General features: G+C 49.2%; 1 protein-coding gene across 1 annotated transcript in view; it reads left to right on the plus strand.

Annotated features, from left to right (window-relative positions):
- The first annotated feature begins 6,959 nt into the window (after positions 1-6,959).
- Positions 6,960-18,999, plus strand: part of DDC (dopa decarboxylase) — a 76,631-nt gene continuing 64,591 nt past the window's right edge. Inside the window, exon 1 of the mRNA XM_033402269.2 lies at positions 6,960-7,629. The gene's annotated coding sequence lies outside the window, so the exon portion shown is untranslated. The remainder of the gene's footprint in view (positions 7,630-18,999) is intronic.

The raw sequence follows: 18,999 nt of genomic DNA on the forward strand, positions 1-18,999 counted from the left end.
TGTGTTAGGTCTCTCTCATCTGCCTTTCATAAGCTTTCCCTTTTCTCAAAACTTCTAATTCGGGCTTCCCTGGTGGCGCAGTGGTTGAGAATCTGCCTGCTAGTGCAGGGGACTCGGATTCGAGCCCTGGTCTGGGAAGATCCCACGTGCCGCGGAGCAGCTGGGCCTGTGAGCCACAGCTACTGTGCCTGCGCGCCTGGAGCCTGTGCTCCACAACAAGAGAGGCCGCGATAGTGAGAGGCCCGCGCACCGCGATGAAGAGTGGCCCCCGCTTGCCACAACTAGAGAAAGCCCTCGCACAGAAACAAAGACCCAACACAGCAAAAATAAATTAATTAATTAACTACCCCCAACACCTTCTAAAAAAAAAAAAAAGAAACTTGTCATTTCCATTTGGTGTGCATGTCCATCTGTCCCGTCATCCAGGTCACTCACAGTGTCGAGGCAGGAGGGTTCCTCCCTGAGCTGCTTCCAGCATGGACCCACTACCAGGGTGTTTCTTTCTCTCTCCCATTTCTCTTCAGAGCCATGCTGGCTTTCCTTGCATGTATTCCTTCATCTCCTGTATCACTGCTTTGAGCTTTGGTGAACTGATTGTTGTTTTTTAATTCATGATACTAGGTTTGGTTGCCGTTTTAATCTATTCCATGGCAATATATTTCTACTAAACGCTCTTTACCATTTTTTTTCCTACTCTTTTCTCCTTTTGTCTCGGGCAGCTTCACAGAAGATCAGTGCTGGTTCCTTGAGGAAGGTGAGTTCTTCTTGGCCGAGTCATTTATAGGAAGCTTGTGTGGGAAAGAAGACAGGGGTCGTGTCTGATGCTAGCAGGACAGAAATGAATAAACGCTATTTATTTATAAATAAACACAAAGGGTCACGGATGTGAACTCCAAGACCTTGACAGCATAAGCCATCAAGATTGGGCTTCCCTGGTGGCGCGGTGGTTGAGAGTCCGCCTGCCGATGCAGGGCACACGTGTTCGTGCCCCGGTCTGGGAAGATCCCACGTGCCGCGGAGCGGCTGAGCCCGTGAGCCATGGCCGCTGAGCCTGCGCGTCTGGAGCCTGTGGTCCGCAACGGGAGAGGCCACAACAGTGAGAGGCCCGCATACCGCAAAAACTTCCAACCAGCTCCTGTTCGCATTCAGCCTCCCACACCTTCCAGACAAGTCTCCCCGAATGATTGCGTATTAATTTGCAGTAGAACAACTTTTTTCCCTCAGTTGTTCTATGGCAAGTTATGCAATGTCATTTTTATAACTATGGAGTTTTGTTATTTGAAATAAAAATTATGACAAAGTCTCTTAGAACATAAAAAATTCCATTGTAATTCTACACTCACACACACACACGCACACGTGCACACACACGCACGCACGCATAGATGTCTACGAGGGCTGTAGCATAAGATTCCCAGGGAAGCACTGAGCCCAGCTGGGGGATTCGTCTGGAAGGTGTGTGAAGGATGAAGGCGAAGGCGGGTCTGAGCACAGGTGGACAGAGAGTGTGCCCTTATCCAGGTGTGTGGTGTCCAATACGATACCACTAGGCACACGTGACTATTATTTAAGTTGTAATAAAAAATAAAATGAATAATTCAGCTCCTTGGTTGCACTATCCACGTTTGAAGTCCTCGATAGCCACGTGCGGTAGTGGCTACTGTACTGGACAGTGCAGTGATAGGACATCCCCACCATCACAGGAAGTCTTACTGCACAGGGTTGGGCTGGGTGACCCATAATGAGAGGCTAAGTTACAGAAGTGGGAACCGTACAGCTGGAAGGAGGAGGGTTGCCTTGAGTCAGCCTCCCTGTGCCTGGGTGATGTTCTGAGTTAGCAAAGCGCGCCTCCAGGTCCAAGGCTAAGGGTACCTTCCCGTAAGGGACACCTCTGCCCCACCCCCCAGGTAAGACACACTAACTTCACGTTTGCTACAAGGCAACACCATCCTCTGTCTCCAGTTTGCTTGGGTCCACTTTGCTTTCCGATTATAACTGAATGGCAGTGGTTTCACATCATACGCACACACTGTATACAAGACTCAAGGATGTCGGCTTAGCCCTCCCCCACACAGCTCCCCTGGGAAAAAACACACTTCCCAATTTGATATCAACCTATTCCATGAGCAGATTTCCTGGAGTGAGCCAGAGGTAGGAAATGCACCTCCTCTCTTTCCCAGATTAGTCACCATTACTGTGAGCATCTCCCCGGACTGAACGTAGTTTTAGTGTCTAAAGCGTGTGTGTTCGCACACGGACCCGAAATGTAAGCAGGACTGTATTGCTATGCATTGAAGAAACAGTCACCTCTGTCTCTGCAAGAGCAGGAACAAGCTGGGTGGGACGTCTTGGGAGATACTTTTGTCCAGAGGCAATTACACGGGAGACAGGGCGGGTTCTTGACGCTCTGACCGAATTCACAGCCAACCTGGACGAAGAGTGCTGGAGTTTCTGTGGGTGCACCAAGGCACAGTGCAGGGTTCATCCAGCCAACCAGCTCCAAACGTACACAATTCTTGGCGTAGTTTTTAATTGGAGGGAGGAGACTTACATTATTTTTTATGTTGTACAAAAAGTGAAATGATATTAATATTTTATTGTTGCGCTATTTCTATTGGACACAAAATAGGACTGCACTGCACTTTCTGGGATGATCGAGGTATTTTCTAGGGTCATTTGGAACACTGACAGTTTTCTGCTGCAGTGCCGAGTTGACAGCTGAGCCCTGTTGTAAGGGTGGACCGCACGGGCTGTACCAAACCTGTGTTTCTGACACTTCCTCTCCAGAATGTACACCTTCAAGATGATGCAGGGCAGGCGTCCTCCTGGCCTTACTCCCGGGGGTCCTGACTCGGAAGATTGGGTAGGAGACAGAAACGTGCCTCTGTACCAGGCCCAGCATGATTCGATGCAGCTCCCACCAGGAAGGAGAATTCCAGAAGCTGCCCAGAGAACCAGGTGTGCCTTCTGCCTGCTCTTAGCAATGTGTCCTGGGGAATCACTTAACACACCTGTGAAAGGACACTACTGGCTCAGAGCCATGGATTTCACCCCATCCATTCATCAGAGTCCCCTGTGGGGCTTTGAACCTGCATATCTTCAGGCCCCTCGTAACCCTACAGAATTAAAATCTCCGACCTGGCAATAAAAACATTTTCCCGTAGACCAGCACAGGTGGACGAGACAGTCCCCAACTTACCATAAGCCCCGGGAATTTAGGGTCCGTGCACCTGCTGCGTTTTCATCCCTCCCAAGCCACCAGGGACTTTTAAGCTTCTAAGGTAGTGGTCTTGGTAGAATGTGGTGGGAAAGGCTGGGGAGTACATTCAGAAAGGCCTGAGCTGTCCCGCGGAGCACCCAGTGAGCACACGGCCAGCGTACCCGGAAAGGTTGTGGCGGACTCTGGCCCTGGGAGGACTCAGGTGCCTCTGGCCCCTCACTGCCTGCTGACAGGCTCTGTTTGGCCTCACGTGGTGGAGGTGATGCAGCCCCCGCTGTGCCCTTTCCCTGCACCCCACATGCCAGCCCGATCGCCGCCCAGGTGGGCTTGTTCAGGTGTACACGGCCGGTCCCCGCACGGCCAGGCCTGGCCTCTCATCTCTTGATTCTCTGACTGGGGTTCCTCCGGCGCCCTCCGGCCACTCTCTTTGTATTGAGTCACTCCAGAGCCTGACAGTGGCCTTCATTACATTGCATGGAATCCACGGCTGGGTCTGTGGTCAGGTAACTGGGCAAAGACAGGGCTTCTCGAAAGACTGAACTGTGCTCTCTCCCACCTGCCCACCTGTGTACCCAGCAGGAACCTCATCTGGCCTCTACCCACCCCTCTCCTCCTTTGCCAAACCAGTCCACTAACACCACGTCTGCCCTCCTCCTAGGTGAGGCTCAAAAAGACAACGCGAGTGGTTAAGAGTCCTCCTGCCGATGCAGGGGACGTGGGTTCAAGCCCCGGTCCGGGAAGATCCCACATGCCGCGGAGCAACTAAGCCCGTGCGCCACAGCTACTGAGCCTGCTCTCTAGAGCCCACGTGCCACAACTACTGAAGCCCACGTGCCACAACTACTGAAGCCCACGTGCCACAACTACTGAAGCCCACGTGCCACAACTACTGAAGCCCACGTGCCACAACTACTGAAGCCCACACGCCTAGAGTCCGTGCTCTGCAACAAGAGAAGCCACCACAACGAGAAGCCTGTGCACTGCAACGAAGAGTAGCCCCTACTCGCCTCAACTAGAGAAAGGTCGCGCACAGTAACAAAGATCCAACACAGCCCAAAATAACAAATTAAAAAGAAAAAAATGCAGTAGGGAATTCCCTGGCAGTCTAGTGGTTAGGACTCAGCGCTGTCACTGCCGGGCCCAGGCTCGATCCCTGATCTGGGAACTAAGATCCTGCAAACCGCACAGCTCAGCCAAAAAAAAAAAAAAAGACAACGCGATGAAACCCACTGGACCGCATTAGCTTAATGATAATTAGAGCAGCTGAACTGGTGGCTTTGTCTCCGATCAGCCGAGCTGACTGGCCCCCACAGGGGGCTCCGCCACGGCCCTCGGGTCCCACCGGCACGCCAGCCCTGGCCCCCTCCCAGCCCCAGTCCTGGTCACTCCCGAGCTACAAATAATACAGTAAACGGAAGCCCAGAGTTCACAGAAGAAGACTGCAAATAGCTAAGGAACATAAGAGCATCAATTTTTAAGTGAAACGAACAATTACAGGAATAGCTGCTTCCTCCAGCTTGTGTGGTCACTGTTGAATCCTCACCTGCACACATTTTACAAATCTCCGTCTCCTTTATTTCTCTAGAGAGAGTGTATGATCCTTAGTGGCCTCTGCCGTCTTTAATCGTAACCTACGGTAAGAAACGCTGTCATCTTGCAGCCCAGCGCACATACGCCCATACATCATCGAAACAGAAATTTCAGGAAACACGATTTCTCTTGTTAGGTGCAATGGCCCCTCTTTCCTAGTCTATTCTGTTCTGTTCTGTTTGCTTTCCTTTTTAAAGATGCTGGTCATGAGATCTCTAAACTGGTTTCATGACCCAGCGACAGGTTGATCCCAGTGATTTGAAAAACATATGAATTGGAGAAGAACTGGGTTGGAGGTATGACACCCCCGATTTCAGACCTCCTCTGAAGCTGCAGTAACCAAGGCCGAGTGGAATTGATGAAAGCAGAGAGAAATGGATCCGCGGAACAGAGTGGAGAGGCCAGAAACAGACCCACACGAATAGTCAAGTCTCTCTGACAGAGGAGCAAATGCAAGACAACGGAGCAGAGACAGTCTTTCCAACAAATGGTGCTGAAACAACTGACATCCCCTTGCAAAAGACAAATCTAGACACAGACCTCACACCTGCACAAAAACTAACTCAAAATGGATCACAGACATGAACGTGAATGCAAAACTATAAAACCCCCAGAATATGACACAGGAGACAATCTAGATGAATAGAGGGTTTGGTGATGACTTCTTAGCTACAACACCAAAGGCACAATCCACAGAAGAAAAACTAAGCTGGACTTCATTGAAATTTCAAAACACTGCTCTGCAAGTAGTATGGAATTGACATTCTCATCTGCTCCTAAGCAAAGCGGCTTTTCCAAGAAAATTTGATTCCAAGGACATTTCTCCTCTGCAGATCGGTCACAAGGCAGGCCTAAGCAGGTGTGTGACTCATGGCTTTTCACCCCCGACTTCACCGGAGTCTGCGGGGCCCCGCTTTGCTCCAGTCTCCACAAAGTGGGAATACTGAAGTCCCTACACCTGCCTCCAGACCAGATGATGTGGCTTTGACACTGTAGAGAGCTGCTCAGTGTGACCGAGACGTACAACTCACTTGGTGGAGGAAGAGGCTTCCTAAGACCCGTGCGGTGGGGCAGCTTCACTGGCTCTGCCCACCAGACAGACCCAGATCCTCCTCCCGGGGACGCCTGGGTGTCCACATGTGACATCGCTAGAAGGGGTTCTTTAACTCCAAGCTGCATTCAGTTGAAAATGTGTTCTGTTGAAAAGCCCGAGTCCACATGGTATAGTGAAAAGTACCGAGAACTTCCACTCTTGCGTCAACAAGCCTCCAACGCAGACCTGCAGACGCAGGACTTGGTTAAGTGGCCTCGGCCAACGCCATCCACGATCCATCACTTCTGTGCACCAGCCGCGAGGTCTGGTGGCTCTGCCCACAGCCGTCCCCGGGCACCAGAGCTTGCTGTGTCCGAGTGAGGGGTGTGAAGGGGAATTACCAGCCCTCTCAGGTGGACCCCCCCCGACCCATCCCAGCTCCCAAAGTCCTGCCGCAGGGTCCCTGCCCACCAGGCCACCAGGGGGGTAACTGGCTTGGAAACAAGCCTGGTACTGCCTAACAAAATAACAACTAACAGGGCTTCCCTGGTGGCGCAGTGGTTGAGAATCTGCCTGCTAATGCAGGGGACACAGGTTCAAGCCCTGGTCTGGGAAGATCCCACATGCCGCGGAACAACTAGGCCCGTGAGCCACAACTACTGAGCCTGCGCGTCTGGAGCCTGTGCTCCGCAACAAGAGAGGCCATGATAGTGAGAGACCCGCGCACCGCGATGAAGAGTGGCCCCCACTTGCCGCAACTAGAGAAAGCCCTCGCACAGAAACGAAGACCCAACACAGCCAAAAATAAAAAATAAATAAATTAATTAATTAATTATTTAAAAAAAAATAACTAACAAAACAAGCAACTGGCACGTGAGTCTTTGTCTCAGGGGAAGCTCTGGGGGAACCCAGACTAAGACGAGGACATGACCAGAGTTAAACGGTGGGGTTGTAGACGGGAAAACTCACTTCCTAAGAGGTCAGCTCCCCACAGCTTACCTCCGCATCAGTGTGCTTGCAACCCAGACCTCAGCAGAATTTTTGAATGTAGGAACAAATGATTTTAAAGTTGCTTTTGAAAGAGAAACGTGAAAGCAGCAAGAATTTTTATTAAAAGAAAACTGATAAGGGAACCCTTGCCCTTCCAAGCACCCCAATGCATTAGAAAGTGATCAAAGTTTACAGTTTGCTGTACACCTGAAACTAACACAACATTGTAAATCAATTTTACTTCAATAAGAAAATAAAAAATAACAAAAATTTTTTTTTAAAAAAAGGAAAGAGGTAAAGTTTAACTGCTGTAGCCCTGGCACAGAAATGAAAGAACAATTCCACAGGACCACAACAAGCTCAAGAAACAGAAATATTTTTCAAAGATACTGTTGGAAGAATTAGCTTACTCTATGGGGAAAAACTTAGAACTTTACCCTAAAATAAATTTCAGATGGAGGAAAGCTCTAAAGGTAAATATCTCAAAGTATAAAACGCTAAAAGCAAATAGAAGTAAATGTGTATACATTTTGAGTAGAGGATAGTTTCCTAAATTCCCTGAGATGATCTGTTCTCTGTAGGTTTCTCAAGATATCCTCGACCTTTATCACCATTAGAAATTAATATTTAACCAGCATATGTGGCTGAACAAGCTAGGCCTTGTGGATCTGAAGTGGCAAGAAGACTGCAGGGCTAAGCCCACCTCCTCAGCTGCTCTCTCACGTTCTCCTCAATCCCCAGAGCTGGCAAATCTCAGCAAGGAGCCGAGACCCAGCGGGGCCCGAGTTCCCAGCAAGTAAGTCCTGGCTTTCTACTTAATCGATTATGATTGTTGGAAACGGCACCGTCTGGACCTTGACTCTGCTGCCCCAGTGCCGGGTGTTGGCGTGAAGGCCAACTCGCTTGGAGACTGGAGAAAACAGGGTCTATCTACATGCTGTCTGTGGGGCTACAGGCACCACGCTGTGGGGAGGGATGCTGGCGCTCACAGGTGCTCACACTTACCCATGTGTGATAAGGCGGGGGCGGGGGACCATCTCAGGGCCACCGCCAACACAGCAAACACAGGACACACGTGTGGATTCCTCTGCTCTCTACCACTTGCCACCCACGTGGTGGGGGCCTCTGAGCCGCTGTTTCTTCCTCTCTAAAATGGGGATTTTAATAGTACCCACCTTGTCAGGTTCTGGTGAGCCCCGACTCTCATAACATATGGAAAATACCTGGCACATGGGAGACGCTGAATAAATATCAACTCTTCCCTTACCTTCTTAACATCTGTGACTCTGCAAATGCTCTCCCTTCATGACACGTGTAGTCTCCCCACAGGTAAATTCAGAGTCTACCTGTGCAGTGGGATTTGAGAGAATTAAAGGATCTCTCCTGCCAATCTAGCAGGCTCATTACAATCCCATCAGAAGATACAATTCTTGAGAAGGAACCTTTGCTTCTCCATCAGGCTGGAGTTAAAGCAATAACTTTTGGTTGTTTGCTATGTGCTGGGATTCACATGCTTGGCCTCTATTGTATCCTCATCTCACAAGGGAGAAAACTGGGACGGAGGAGGTGAGGAAGGTGGTCCAAGACCTCACAGCTCGTGACCACGGAGGTAGAACTTGGATCGTTCTTGCTGTACCACCTGGCGCTTTCCGCCCTGCCATTCTGGGAAAGTGGTGCCTATTTCAAGCACCTACCCTGTCCCTCGCCCTGTAGTGAGCACCACAGGAAGGGTTAAGCTGAGCCCCTTGGAGATCAGGGAGCAGGCTGTGGAGGGAGCAGACAGGAGATGCAGGGCAGCTGATGGGGTAGATGGGGGCATGGAGAGGGTGGGAGGTGGAAAGTGCAGGGCTGCACACAGGGAAGGGGGCTCTGGGCTCCCGCAGTGGGTGAGGGCTCAGAGGGGGTGGTCTTCTAGGGAAGCCTGAGCAGGCAAGCCCCTGATGGCCTTCTGCCCTGAGGACCTCAGATGGCTCCGGGTCAGCCGAGCGACACAGTGTCATGGGGCCAGATGACAGGTCTGGAAGAGTTCATCCTTGGATGAAGGTGTGGGACAGAGGTGCCCCAGAGAGCTGTCACTCTGCGTGTCCTCAGCGTGGATTTATGACATTTGAAACCAGGAAAACGTTGGTGCTGCTGAAAATTTAAATCATGACTTCCAGACTTAAAAATTCCTAAATAATGTGCGAAGAAGTAGAGCCCTGAGCTTCACTGCACCCCCAGCCTCCAACAGCTGAGGGAGAACAGGGGTGATTCACACTGCAACAAGGGAACTAACAAGTAATCTGTTACGTAACATTACTTTATAAAATGATAAAAGGTTCAGTCCACCGAGAAGCAATGCAGTTCTAAACACATACAGACCTAACAGAAAAGCCTTAAATGTATAAAGCAAACCTCGGTACGGCTATGGGGAGAAATTGCCAAATTCACCAGCATAATAAGAGACTTCAACACGTCTCCAGCAACGGCAGCAAGATGGGCGGTAGAGCAAGCGAACAGAAACATTAGTGAAGATTTAAAGCATTTCAACAAGCGACAATCTCGGTTTATTGGACGTATATGGAACACTCCACCTAGTAATTAGAAAATACACTTCCTTCTCAAGAGCACATGGAGTGTTTATAAAAATTCAGGATGTAGCAGGCTGTAATGCAAGTCTCAATGTCGATCAGAGAACTGCTATAATACTAGCTGCTCTCTGACCACAAGTCAATTCAATTAATGAAATTATAATTCAAGAAAAAGATAAGTAAAAATTGCCATATGTGTCTGGAAATTTTTGGAAAGGTACTACACAGCTCATGAATCAATTTAAAAATGTAATAGAAGTTAAATAATACTTAGAAAAAATGATAATGAAATATGCTCATTTAAAAACTTGAGCTATGTATTGAAAGAAGTATATAGAAGAAAGTAAATAGTTTTAAATGCTTATATTAGACAGTAAAAAAGGCCAAAAAGTAATGAGACAATCACTCAACTAAAGATGTTAGGAAAAGAACAACAGGATAAAGATCACTGAATGCAGTCAATAATAAAGACAAAGAGGATAAATTAGCGAAAAAGAAAATAAAGGTAGATGAGGGAGGATCAACGAAGCCCAAGGGCTATTTTTTTTTTTAAGACTAGTAAAATAGACACCGTTCTGGCAATATTAACTAAAGGCAAAAAGAGAGCAGAACAGGTAAAAAAATATGATAATAAAAGGGGATATAATTATAGATCCAACAAACTAAAAAGGTAATGAGTATATCATAAAAAACATTCTTGTCATTAAATCTAAAAAAATTGATGAAATAATATCAAATTGGGTTCCAGGAGAAATGGAAATCTTAAATAGTCCTATAGTAATAAAAAATGGATTTGTTAGTATCAAATATTCCCTCAAAAATGATAGGAAGGGACAAATGATTTTATGTAGGATTTCTTATACTCTTTTAGTGACTGGACAATTCCAAATTTCAAAATTATATGACTGTTTCAGAGAATCAAAAAAGAAGAAATTACCCTCAGGGCAGTCTACGATACCATAGAATCTGACACTAAAACCAGAGAAAAAATTCTATTCAAAATGTTAATACACCATAGTTTTATTCCAAGAATAAAAGGATACTTGAAAATCAGAAAATTTAATGTGATTCATCACATTAACAGTTCAGAGGAGGAAAACCATAAGATTTTCTCCTTTGATGAAGAAAATCTTTCGACAAAATTGAACATCTATTTATTATACAAATAGGAATAGAAGAAACTTTTTAATAAAGAGTACCCAATAAAACCCTGTTGTCAATAGTGAGTGTTGGAAGATCCCTTCTACAGTCAATGAGATGAGACTTTCACTACCTCCATCACCACTGTCCCAGAGGCCCTGGAACAGTGCCGGGCTCGTACAGAATTTGAAATGCTAAGTTTTCTAGCAGCCACGTTAACAAAATCAAAAATACATGTGCACTACAATAGCCTATATTATGTAATACAACAAAGTAAAATGTAGTCCTGCACTCAAATTATGTAATGGGGAAAATTTCCACACTGCTTCAGTTTTTAGATTTAAATTTAAATTATTAAATAACATTAACTGACGTATTCATTTCCTCAGTAGCACTGGCTGCATCTCAAGGGCTCAATAGTCAGATGTGGTTCATGGCTCTGATGCTGGACAGCACAGTCCTAGACAGTGTAATAAGGCAAGAAAAATAAAGTAAAGGGACTAGAAAGAACAACATTTTCACAATTCACTAAGGATACTACTGTTTACGTTGAAACCCACCTGAATTAACAGATAAGTTATTAAAAGTTCTAAGAGAATGTAGCTAGGTGGCCAGAAAAAAAGATCAAACCTACAGAATCCATTGCAATTTCATATGTTGGCAATAAACAGTTATCTTCTTTGATTGCTAACAAGAAAAATCACTTTTTCACGTATTTATGAGACTCCTTTCCATTTCTGATAAATGCTTGTATTTCTACTGAATTATCTTTTTCTTATTGAAAAGGTCTTTTTATATTATAGACCCTAACTCATAATTAGCGATATGCATTTCAAATCCCTTCCTCTACCCTGGAAGTTGTCTTTCTAGTTTCCACAGTTGGAAGAACAGATATTCTTAACAATAATGTAGTCAGATTTGTCAGTCTCTATATGGTTAGCTGATTAAGTGAATCATTTAAGAAATCCTTCCTCTCCAAAGTAATAAAAATATACTTCTCTGTTGTCCTAAGAAGTTTGCCTTTCACAGTTAAGGATTTAATCTATCAGGAGTTTATTTTTGTACATGGGGTGAGAAACAGATTCAAGATCATGTTTTTTCCAAGTAGCCAGCCAGTTGTTCTAGCACCATTTAATAGTTTATTCTTCCTCACTGGCTCTGTCATTCCACATATGTCCATTTTCCAAATCTTTTGTGGGATTTTTTTCTAGGCTATCTGTTCTGTTGGATTGGCCAGATGTCTATCCTTGCATCAAAACGGTTACATTTTCACAGCTTCATCTGTCTCATAAGTATAGAGCGAGACTGCAATATTCTTCTTTCTCAAGTGCATGCTGTTCGTTCTCAGACTTTGGCTTCTCCGTTCATATTTTAGAGTCAAATATCCATGTGGGATTTTGATTAAAATACTACTGAATCTGTTCATCAGTTTGAGGGAAATGGAAATGTTTATGGTACTGGGTTCTTTATCCATGACTGGGCATTTATTTCCATTTATTCAGCTCTTCTTTAAGGTCCTCCCATGGGCTTTTATAAGTCTCTTCATACAAGTCTTGCAGACCTTTTGTAAGGTTTTGTTAGGTCCATTCCTGGTGTCCTGTTCCTAAGTCAGAGCTTGTCACTGTCCCTGGGATGGGGAAGCAGCTGTCCAGTCACACAGCAGGTCCGGGAGGGAGGTCCAAGCCGGAATCTGCAGGCTGATGTCTCAGCCCTGTGCCGCATCTTCAGACCACTTCACACCTCCTTGTTTCTACTTCCAGATAAATCTCAAATCTATCTGTTCTCTCCCCTGCAATTTGCTCTCCAAGCAACAGCTGGCGTGACTTTTAAGCCCTCAGGCACGTCAGTGCTCTGCCCCAGACCCTTCAAGGACTGGATGTCCCCCCAAGGGCAGTCGGGCCCTGAGCTGTGGGCTCCCCTCTGGGCTGCTCCCTCTTCACAGGCTTGGCTCTGCAGCCCTCGTCACAGCCGGCCACTGTGGCTTTCTCTCTGCTTATTCTTTCACCATCTGCCTCCGACCCTGGATGCCACACAGCAAGCTCACCTGGCAGCGCCGGCATGGGGGCCAGCTGGCCTGGTGAGGGACTCGCTGCTCAGCCATGTGCTAGCTGTGTGACCTTGGGCAAACCTCTCTGGGCTTGCGTTTCCTCATCTGTAAACTGCGGATGACGATAATCTACCTTGTGATGAGAGTTGTGAGGGTCTGAGTGATCCTGTGGTAAGAATGCCTGAAAAAGAACCTTTATAAATGCTAATTATTATCACTGTCACTCTTTACAAAACGGAAGGTTCCGTTCTTCTCTCACAGCCCCCTCTCTCAGAGTTCCATCATCACACCTCTACCCCCTCTGCACAGCCTCCACGGAAGATGCAGGGTTCACCTAGGGTCTGCGTTGGGCCAGGCGCTGTGCTGGGTCAGGGGCCCCGCGCCGCGGGCACCGCGTCCAGAGCCCACTGGAGCCCTGCGCAGGCACAGCGCCCGGCCCAGCTCTGGCCATCCCTGCAACCTCGACCCCTCCCTCCCCGGCCTCTCGTCCAGCAGAGCGGTGCTGGGGGGTGAGCGGTCCTCTGCGGCCCCCGGTGACGTGGTTCGGAGCTTGGTCGGCCCCGCACGGAAGGGCCTGATCCCCGCACCAGCCTGCGGTCCTCGCTGGGTGGAGGGAGGGAAGAGCTGCGCGGGGCGCGCCTGGGTCCCCGCAGACCCCGCGCACCCGCCCCACCGGCCCCGCCCACCCGTCGCGGGGGCCTCAGCCCCTGCCAGCTCCACAGATGCTTCAAAGGGCAGATGCTCCTTTGAAGAGATGCTGCTTCGTTAAAGCCAGGGGGGAATGGCTTTCCGTGGGAAGTTCCCAGCTCGTGGCTGTGCCGCAGGCCCTGAAACTGTGTTGTGTGTCTGTGTGTGCCTTGTGTGTACGTGTACGTTTACGATGGTGTGTGCACCTGTGCATGTGCACATGGCTGTGTGCGTGTGCACGTGCGTATGGCATGTGTGTATGTGCCTTGTGTTGTGTGTGTGTGTGTGTGTGTCCAGGGTGAGTGTAAGTGTTGGAAGCAGGGGAATCTGCGTGCCCTGCTGGCCTGGGGGGGGCTCCCTGCAGGTCCCCTTTCCAGGCTCTGAGCCCCGGGTCAGCCTGCCCGGCCAGGTGGGTGAGAAGGGAAGCCCAAGTCCAGGTTTGAGGACATCTGTGTTTTGAATGCTGGTCAGCTTCAGGGAACGGGGTCTCTGAATCCAGTGAACCTGGTTTCAAATCCTTGCCCGCCTCTACTTCTCTCTCTGCCTGGGCTCGTGGGCTTGGCACTCGGAGCCTCCTGCGGTCAGGTCAGCCTCCTGCACGGCACAGCAGGTCCCAGTGGCCCCGAGCGGGTATGGGTACAACGTTCGTGGCCCAGCGCTGGCACAGAGCGAGTCTCCTCGCTTGCCTTGCCCAGGCCAGCCCTTCTTCAGCCCATGAAAGAGCCTGGAGCCTTCCGCTGCTCAGAGGTTACCTGGAGAGACCCCAGGAGAACTGGCCCAGCCTGGGTGTGGCACAGGGCACTGGGACACAGAGCCCCTTTCCCTTGTCTTCTAGGCCCGCAGCCCCTGCAGGCTCCACCGTCTCTGGGCCCTGCTCTGCCCGGCCCGACCCTCACGTCCTGTGGAGGATGGGAAGCAGGAGGGCGGGGGTGGGACGTGCTGCCGGGTAAATAAGCCGAGCAGGCCGCTCTGATTGGCTTCGGGGAGGCGGACACTCTGTCTACATAAATGGCAATCGCAGCCTCTGTGCCTTTTAACTGTCACCGAGGAGGAGAGAGAGAGACAGACAGAGAACGAGCACCTCGGGCTGCCTGTGAGTACCGCTCTTTTGTCCTCAGAGCCTGGGGGACCAGACTCGTGGGGGAAGCCAGCTCCTGGTGGCAGCACCCCTCCGGTGTGGGGACTTTGGGGACAGGAGGTTCACCTGTTGATCGCAGCCGGGTGGGTCTCCTCAGGCCAGCTGGGAGGGGTGAGCGTCCAGCGCTGTGCAGGTATGGCATACTGGAGGGACTTTCTGAGAAGAGAGGTGTCAACCTAAATCACCTGCTTTTGTGTGTGTCGTGTCCAAGTGACAAGTCAGATAAAGAATCAGAAACTTCTGAGGGTTTTTTAGCCCATGATCTCTGAGCCATAATAGCAACATAACAGAGCGAGTGGAAATTCTTTTCCAGGCTGGTTCATGGTGCATCTGGAGCCCACAGAGGCCGGGAGATGGCGGGGGTGGGGGGAGAAGATGGACCCCTCTGGTCCTCTGCCGTGAAGGACATCCTCCTGCACGATGCTTGTAAAAATCAATTGGGTCTGATGTTTACGAAGGCTGAGCACACAGTAGGTGGTCACTAATGGGACCTACATTATTAATAAGCAAGTACTGCAGGTGGGAAAGTGGGAGAGGGGTCCATCTGCCCCGAGTATGTTGTTTCCTCCAGTTTCCAAGGGAAATTCAAGCAGGTGGCTTGGGTTTTCCCCTTCATCGTATTTCTCTGAAGGGTTCCAAGACTTGGGTCTTTACAGTTGGTTTCTCATTAAATCAGCAGTATTTTCCTTCTGAGGCAGAACCAAAACAAAGGGGACAATTGCGGCATAAAAAGTAGCCAGGGAAGTGGTCACCCTGGAACAGTGAACACATAGGCAAGATGAGGGGCATCTGGGTGTATCTGAAAGAGAAAAAAACATGACGTTCACAGCAGGCTTTTCTGTCTCTCCTGGGCCCATGGCAGGTGGGCTGCTGCACAACGCCAGTTTGCTTAAAATAATGAAAATAAGAGACAACCCATTTAAACCTCCACAGATTCAACTAAATTGCTGGGGGGGGGGGGGTGTTATTTACATATTTCCCCCCCTTCAGGCTGTTGTTTATTCTGAAGGTTTTACCCTGTTAACTCTCCATCTGAGTCTGGTGGTAAGTTTGGGGAGAGACCCCAGGAAAATTAGACTCCCTCGATATTTTAAAAGAGCGGTCCCAAGGTTTCTCTGGGTCTCATGGGCATTCCTGCAGGAGGATGCTCGGGGCCTACAGGGGCAGCGAATTGGCACACGGCCTCCGAGGAAAAGCTCCAACCCCCCTGCATTCTCTGAGTGGCTAGGCTCCCTGTAAGCGAGAGTCGTGGGGGACCCCACGCCAAGGGGAAGTGGTCTGGTCTTCTGAGTGCACAGACCCACGTGTGAAACCGTTCCTGAGCTGTGTGGCTTGGTCCAGCCCCTGCTTCCCTGAGCCTGTTTCCTCATCTCTAGAGTGGGGATAATTTTGCTTCTCTGCAGAGCGGCTGTGAAGACAGAACAGAGATGAAGGGTTACCCCCAGGCCCTGTGGACGGTCACCATCCGGCATCTGTCAGGGTTTGGAGGAACCGGGGCAGCAGCGCTGCTCCTGGGTTGTTCAGCTTCTGCCTGTTTCTGTTTGTGTGGGGACCAGCTGAGGCGGGGGCCTGGTGCCCGTACCTGGAGCGTCCTCTTCTGGGTGTGGTGATCAGGTGGGACCCCGACCACACTCTGGGCGCCAGGCACTGCCTCCCCAGCCCAAGTGGGGGCCATGGGGTCTGTGGGCTCTGACCCCTTGGGCCGTGTGAGGGCACAGGTGGCAGGCATCCCGGGTGTGCCCCGGATGCTCGGCCATGGGGGTTAGGGGGAGGCTGGCTTCAGAGTCAGAAATGCCAGCACCACTGTTCGCATTACTGGTTCTCTGGCCTCCGTCGGGGCACCAGCCCCTCAGAGCCTTGGTGAAACAGCAGTAATAATACTGGCAGGGGTGATGAGAGTGTTAAGGGCATAAGGCATACGGTAAGCTTAGCAGAAGGTCAGGCAACACTGATTCATTTGGTTTCTTGGACCGTCAGATGTGGCCACCAAGGTCCAAGTGTTCTCAGGATTTGGCCTGGGGGAAGCCTCAGATGCAGGCTTCTTAGCCATGCGGGTGACAGGCCTGCAGCCATGCCCAAGGGGTACGTGTTCACAGTGAATCCAGGAGTCAGTATTTACTGCTGAGCTGACTGGTGAAGAAAAGCGGAGACTCCCCAAAGCGTGTGCTAGAGATGTTGCCTAGATGCACAGCGGCAGGTGTCCTGTGTTTACTCTCGCTGTGTCGTGTGTGTCGTGGTCACGGGGCATCCCGGCTGTCGTGGAAAGAAGCAACCAACTAGGACATCAATTAATAGTCTCAAGTCTATAGAAAAGGCAGATGGTTGTGACTTTTTATCAACGATCAATGTGACTTCAATGAGAGAAAGGGGGGAAAGGATTGAGGGAAAGAAAGAGGAAATAAAGTAAGGGGGAGGAGGTCTAGTCTGACACCCAATTAAAATGGAAACAGGAGGAAAGTTCAAATTAAAATTACTGATCATTCTTATGTAAATGTTGTAGGAGAGCAAACATGAGTGAACATGATAAAAGTGATAAAATTTTGAGCTTAAATTGAAACTGTGAGCGAATGATAAAAGCTAGCAGAGAGGGGGTGTTTGTCATGCCTACCCAGCCTGACGGTGGGTGACATTTCTGTATCATTCTGGTTTTTCTGGAAAGAAATTTGGCAACACACAAAAGAACCGTGAAACTCACACCTCTGGATTCCACTGGGGACTTAGTATATTTGAGGGACGAAGTCAACAGAGGGATAAAGTGACAAGCGCCGTGACGGGTAGCACACGGCCACGTTCCCCTCGGCAGTGCTGTTCGCAACAGCTAACGGCCCTCAATCCACGCGGGAGGCGACCCTGCGAAACCGGCAGGTATCGATAAGGGTACATATGTGCACGATATTAACGTAATTATGCACAGTGTAATTAGGGTTATGGGGAAAATAAGTGAAAAGAGGCTACCGGATGATACACATAGCCTGATGCCAGCTGTTGGAATGGTCTGAGCTCAGGGGTAAATTAGAATGATATCAACTAGTTTAATGTCACTGTTATTTATCAACTTTTGAAATTGCTTAAGTTGTGAAATTTTCAGCCAGCTTTATAATCCATCACAATCCGTTTGCAGGGATGTGAGTGGAAATAGTAGTATCTTCCCACGAGAGTAAAATTGAAATCATGGTATAAATTTCTTCATGCCTCCACCCCATGGAGAGCTGTTGGCCAGGAAAATACCGAGATGGCGACTGTCTATTAATCAGGGACCGGATCGGAAACAGACGCAAAGTTCCTCGCACATCAGAGGAGCAAGGCTTTCCCCTTGAAGTCTGATCTGGGTCCAGGGTGGGCCTCCACCCTCCCCATCCCCCGAGTCTCTCCTGCTGCCCTGGTGCTCTGTCTGACCTCATGATGATCCGACCTGCTTCCTTCCTAACATCAGGATCCACAGATGCCAGACACAGACAGCTTTACAGTCCTGAGTGGCTCCTGCCTGCAGCATCTCGCTGCCCCGTTACAAGGGGCTGAACTGAGACTCCAGAGGCCACGGAGGCAGCCGACAGCAGCCCAGCCTCTTGCAGCAGAGCCAGGGCTCGAGCCTGTTCTCTCTGACCGACCTTAACCCCTGTTCTTTCTAGGCTGCTGGGAGGAAGATCACTGGCTGAGGATTGCAGTGTGGAAGAATCTCGTTTTGAAAGTGTAGCAGGGAACCTCTGTAATCCAGACCCAGCTGGCCAGAGAGGAGGTGCTTCCGGCCCTGACCGGGGAAAACCCACTGCCTGTCTGCTCAGGCTTCTATGAGATTTCCCCTCTGACAGCAAACTCCCTAGAGATGCTGCCATGGCATGGACCGCCAACCATATAAGTGATTTTGTACCCTATTTAGAATTCTCCGTAGTACTTAGTGTTTTGGTCATTTTACCAATAGAAGATGGAGGCTCGGAAGTCAGCAGGCCCGGCCACGGGTACACACGTCACAAAATGTTGCGAGCCCCTTTTCTTCCTAGTTACCATTTGTCAGGAGCAAGGGAGGCGCCCGTGGACGTTGCCTCGCCTGTGGAGGTGGCCTCTAGGGAGCATCTGGGAACTCATTCCTGGAAGCTCAGGGAGAAACCTGTTTTTCAAGTTTCTAATCTGGAGGGTAGTCGTACTTTTTTTTCCAGGAAACCCCAAAGCCGTTGGAGATGCACTGCGCCTGTGTTTGAGTCCAGTGCATTCAGGACGTGGCAGGTCGGAGGTCAGAGCGCTGGGTCCTGCTTCGCTGAGCCCCAGCCTTTATCATTTGTTCAGGGGGTGATAATAGTCCCAAGAAGGTTGTTATGAAGATTAATTAGAGCATATGCAAAGAGTTGACATAGCACTTGGTGCACGTAAGTTAATATAAATGTTGACCATTAAAAAAAATTGTATTGAGCTACAGTTGACTTACCATGTTGTATTAATTTCTGCTGTACAGCAAAGTGAGTCAGTTATACACATATATACATTCTTTTTAAAAAATATTCTTTTCCATTACGGTTTATTACAGGATATTGAATATAGTTCCCTATGCCGTACAGTAGGCCCTGGTGTTTATCCATTCTGTATATAATA

Source organism: Orcinus orca, chromosome 9 (genome assembly GCF_937001465.1).
Source record: "Orcinus orca chromosome 9, mOrcOrc1.1, whole genome shotgun sequence".
Classification (NCBI taxonomy): Eukaryota; Metazoa; Chordata; class Mammalia; order Artiodactyla; family Delphinidae; genus Orcinus; species Orcinus orca.